Raw genomic sequence first — 6,000 nt, 5'->3', positions numbered from 1 at the left:
TACCCTTGTAGTGATTTATAAAAATAAACTACTGGGCATTAATGGCCAGTTGATGGATGTTTACAAGCAGCTGTGTACAGATCCTCAATGTTTAAAGGTGGAAAAAGTTATTTACCAAAGTTGAGTAATCACCTCCCCCCCCCTCCATAGCAGATTCAAAAACGAGAAATTAGTGCTTGCATATCATAAAGGGGAGACCGGGGCAAGATGACGAATGCCTTATTTTTTCCGTTTTCCCCTAGCCACCTTGCAGTGTATGACGAGAGATCTCGTTCATTTAACATGTAATTCCGGGACTGTCCAACTGCAAGGGGGCTATTTAACAACATCTACTGCATACTACTAGCTCTCCTATCCGCTGTTCGTTCAGCATTAGTATAGAGACATTGAAATCGCCATATTTGTGTTAGTTCTAAAGCTCCGATCGTTTACCGTTGTCACTGTTTAACTTTTATGCAGTTGTAAATAAACTCTGCTACAGATACAGATTAGTTATATCGTGTCTCTTTAGTATTTATGAGTAACTTGATTTAAATACTACCTATTACCATGAATAAATGTCAATTAATCGCCTACTATTATGGCAATGGAGAAGAATCCGTTCAAACAGGCAGTCCGGCGCAAGATGACGGGCTGAAACGCAGGGCAAGATGACGAGCTCGTCATTTTGCCCCGTGTTTCGGAATTTATTAAACTAACTATGTTGTCCATTTTATTAAATCCTGTAAACGCTTATTTGTCTGTGTGTGTTTGTTCACACGACCTTGCGCTTCTATATCTCTGGGGCTAAATGACGCATTGAATCAAGGGAGGTGTCCTTCGAAAGCCGGTGACCAGAGGCAATTTATAAACAAGTTGACCGAATGACTAGTTGACTGAATTAAACCAAGCAAAGAATCTCCTGCTCGGTCGATTATTTACAATCATTAATCTCACATAACTTTGCAGGCTATCTTATATTGCAGTGAAAAAATATTATCATGGTTGGGTTGCCACCCCACACATCGCATCGTTTCTAGCTCCCGATGCGTCATTTTTCTGCCCATCAGGGCCTACTATAGCCAAGCATGTGACAGATTTATGGTCATTCATCTAGAAAAAACTATCACAGACAAAAATATTGGTGAACTTTTGAGCACCGCTTGCTTCAAAGCAGCTACAGTTGGAAATACCAATAAAGGCTTTAAAGAATGAGGGATCGAGACTCATATTTCTCTTGTTTTTAGCGGACTATGATGGTTTTGGCGATTAAACTGAGAATAATAGTGTTAATCCTCAGACCTTGGGAGTAGAAAACCAAAATATAAACCCCCCAGACAAAGCAGAAGTTATGAGAAATGGTGATTCCGATGCACCAAAGAAGCTCGTTAGTGTTTCTGATTTCAATGCATTGCCTAAAGCAACATAATATGAGAAAACAAAAAGGAAAAGCAGAAAACTGACCTGCAACATAATATGAGAAAACAAAAAGGAAAAGCAGAAAACTGAGCTCAAACATTCTTACAAGCACATCCATCAAAGAAATGTCAGAACAAGGAGCAAAGCGGAAGGAAAATAAGGATTATCTGAAATAAAAACATAGAGAAAATAAGCTCGTAAAGCTAAAAAGGGATTAAAAAAAAAAAATCAAACTAAGTTCCTTTAGGTTCAAGTCTATTCAATTCATGTTAAGCAATTCAGTTGTATCAACTTCAAAAAATGGTGTTATAAGATGCTCCGCTTGTAAAGAGGAATATTGTGACCCTCCAACAGAAGAACGGACCCAGTGCTATAATAGTCAAGAGTGTCTATAGTTAGCTGCACAACTTTAACACTTCAACGCTCCAATGCGTTACGCTTAATTTGATACTATGTAAGATGTAAAAACACAGTAATCAATTTTAAAACTAGGTAACATAATCAAAACATAAAATATGTTCAACCCTTTTTCAACGTAGTCATCTTGCCCCAAGGTCAAAGTCATCTTGCCCCAGTAGTGGGGGAGGATGACAATTTGTTAAGGTCATGAAAAAATATAAATATCCTCCGTCATTTTTATTTGAAAAATTAAATGGTAATATATTTAATACCACAAAGGACTACTATAACAGCTCATGTGAAATTCATTTTACTATCCTTAAAAATAAATTAATAAACAACAAAAATAGTTAACATAGTCATCTTGTCCCGGTCTCCCCTACGTCTTTTTAAAATTTTTTTTGATGAAAATGTACATAAGATTTGGATGTAATTTTTAGGCATTCTTGTTCGTATTTACATAAATTATGTTTGGAAGATTTTCCCCAGTGAGTGATTTCAGATTACATTTTTAAGCACCGCTGTAAACCACAGGCTGATTATCGATGCTCTAGAATTTTTAAAGGCCCTAAGGTCTTGCGGGGACCTGGAGCAACGTCATAGAGAAGAAAATTACTGTCTAAACTTAACCCCTAGTTTCAGGAGTAAATGAAAACAGGCTGAAGTAAATGTATAATAGATTTTTTTCACTAAAAAATGGCCTTAAATGAAACATACATCATCTTATCTCTTAATTTATCGAATAAAAGAATCTTAAGTTAAAGTGTTGGAATTTTGTTTCCAATGAACCCAACTGATTATAATTGTACAAAACAACAAAAAAAATTTGAGAATTTTTATTTTGAATTTCATTTTTATGGAAATAGCAGAGTTAATTTCTTATGCTATGTTTATAGCAACGAGTTTCGTTAAGAAAAAACCTTTTTAATTAAACTTTAAAACTTTCATCTTTTCTACGGTTTTTTCACGAATTTGATTTTTTAGGGATTGTGCTTGTAGATTTATAATCAAGCGAAAAGAACAAGCTATTATTGAATGTTTTACGGTAAAAGGGTTTTTCTACAACGGAAATTTAAACCATTGTTTTCGGGATTCTCTTTCTATAAGCGTAGAGCGAACGTAACTAATGTTTGCAGAAATGAAAAAAAAAAAAAAAAATGCTTGCTTCGTTTCGAGAAAAGAATATCGGTAGATTGCACATTCGATGGTCAACGTAAAAGATGATTGAACGGTTAGTTTTGAGCGAGTCATTTTGACATTTTACATAAAATTTAAAAGTCCGACGGGAGCACTACGCTTGACGTCAGTCAAACTCTGCTTGCCAGCGACTGGACGAACTATTGACGGACGGAAAAAAAAATCACGCGTGAGCAGAAAGATTCATAGTTGAATCATGCAAGTGCGCTTGATTCGTATTCATCAGATTTTCACAAAAAAAAAAAAAAAAAATCGGATACTTTGCTAACAGCTGTGCGTATTATTAAAAAAACCCAACACCATTTCTCCCCATTGGTTAAAAGTGAGAGTGACTTCTTTATATTTTGAAAGGTAAATAACTTCGCCGGGTATCTAAAATAAAGATTATTTTATCGGAACTTGTTAGACCATTAACTGTGTTTTTATAGCTCTATGCTAACTCAATTTCTATTCCTTACGTCAAGTAAAGACGCAGCCAAAGAGTGGCAACACTTGTTTTATTTGTCAATTGATTTTATGTTTCTTTTGTGTAAATTTCAACTGTATATACATTCGAAATAAAACTGTAGTCGCTGTTGGCTCAGAAATTTCATGCTTCTTGTTTTCTTTGATGCACGGCAAAAACTGCGCATAACTTTTAAAACAAACAGAAATGATAATAAAAGATCTACTCCCTTAGAATTTTCATCCGCCATTGAAAATATACGTTCATGCTTAAAAATTAAGATTCGTAACTGTTTATTAGTATTATGCTGCATATTGTGTGCTTTCTACTAAGAGAAAATTAAAGCAAAAATCAAACCCGTTGCCAAGGAACACTACAAAATGTAGCCCTTTTTTTTTCCAGTTACGTGAAAAGAATATAAATATAGATGCTTCCCAAAGGAAAAATAAATTTTACTGTCAGAGACAATGAACCCATTCAACTAAAAATTCTTTTTCAATTCCGCGATTCCTTACTTTCGTTTCTTAAATTGTGTTTATTTTAAAGTAGATTGTTTCTGAAAGAAATTGCGTTTTAAAAATTCATCCTCTGACGTCGAAGGCTTTCAGTAGCAAAAATACTCCATTGAACTCTGGGTAAAGTCGTTAGTTGAGTATCAACATATGTTTATCGTCTGCTTATAGAGCTAAGAATTAAAATCAATTTGCTCTTTTACCTGCCCTTTTAATCAACTGGTTGTCTTGTTTTTAAAGCAACGTATTTTAACAGCAATCTAAATTTACTGTTCGTTTTTTACTTCCGTTTACAAAAAAGGAAGTATTGTATTCGCGAAAAAATTTTCACCAAAAATCGGCCTTAATTTCTATTTTGCTCATCCCCAAATGAATGTTGAGTGTTTTTTCAACCCGTCCACGCGTGGATATATGCCTAGGAACGTACGGACAGCCGAAATATCCATTTTGACGACCCTCGAGTTAACTACAACGAGTTTTCTCGTGACGTCAGTATGTACGTATGTGTGTATGTGTGTATGTATGTCGCATAACTCAAGAACGGAATATCCTACAAAGTTGAAATTTGGTACGTAGACTTCTAGTGGGTTCTAGTTGTGCACCTTCTTTTTTGGTTGCATTCGGATGTCCTAAAGGGGGTCTTTTGCCCCTTTTTGGGGGGTAATCATTGTTAATTTCGATGTAAACTCAAGTGGTGTTATAATTTGGCGGACACTTCGCGATATATCGCCAGTCTGTTGGTCGCCAAGTTTTGTCGCCAACTTGGTGACAAATTTGGCAATTTTTTATTTATTTATTGTTTTTTTTTTAAAATCTGGTTTCAGTTTGGCCACTGTTGGTGATATTTAGAGAGTAAACAATTGAATCATATTAAAACTGCCAATAATGAGAAAATGACATTAAAGTGGAGTAAAAGGAAGTCATGTGATGCACACATCAGCTCGTTTATGAAAGATTAAAAAGTAAGGTTTGATCTTTTATTAGACTTCTGGTACTGGATTAGAACCAAGGGAAAAAGGTATACATATTAAGAAAAAACACAAAAGGGTCAATTCATATTGCTTCATGGGGTATTTTAGAAAACCGTTGCTCTACCATTTATTATTATTTTTTTGAAGCTCATATTCCTAAAAGCTACATAAGAAATATGCTTAAAATCCCATTTATTTTACCTCTAATCTTGACCTTCGAATCTTTAGAGGTCATTAAATGTCGTTTTCGTTGTGAAAAATGGACCTAAAAAGGCTTTTATTGGATGTCTTTACATCTAGAAGCTCACACCTTTGAACCGAAAACGGGGGTTCCTTGAAACCCCGAAACACGTGTATTCTGTGATCTGCTTATTTGTGCTAAGCTACGTTGGCTATTTCCTGTTATTCCTAGGAACAAAGGTATTTATTTATTGCTTAGTATAAGTCTGATTCATGTCTTAGTGTTTCTTCGGGGCATTTTTTGTGTATATAATTCATCAAAATCTTAAGGGAAACGTAAGTTAAGCTGCTAGATTTGCATCAATTACCTCTCATATGCTCTCAAAACCAACCTTAGCAAAATTTTGTATTATTTTTTCTTTGTTTTTATTGTTTCATTTTTTTTTTGCTGCCTCTAAAATCCTATGGTTTTTAGTTGTCACTTTTTTTGCCCCCCCCCACTTTTCAGTTCCGATCGCCGCCTCTGATATCAAGTATCATGCGTCCGATTTTACTAGCGTGGGTGTAAATGTTGGCGAATTTTGTCTTCCTGATTGCCGCCATTTCCTTCTTCTTTTGCTAAATGGCTTGTAAGGAATATTTCATCCTGGATGAGCTTGTTTTCTTTGTTCGCAGCAGACAATAGAGTGGGGTAATGGACTAGATACTTAACACTTTTCGAACAACTCCAATGGAAAGAAATCCCGGCGATCCGTTAAGCTCCTTGTTTTCTTTTCTGATGACACACTTGGGAAATATTCTTCACTCCAAGAAGATCCAAGATGACAGAAACCAAATCCTGAAAGGGATTTAAAACAATCATAAGACGTTACATTTTACAGTATTAGGATTACACTCA

This window comes from Uloborus diversus, chromosome 2 (genome assembly GCF_026930045.1).
Source record: "Uloborus diversus isolate 005 chromosome 2, Udiv.v.3.1, whole genome shotgun sequence".
Lineage (NCBI taxonomy): Eukaryota > Metazoa > Arthropoda > Arachnida > Araneae > Uloboridae > Uloborus > Uloborus diversus.
This window is presented reverse-complemented; position numbering follows the sequence as displayed.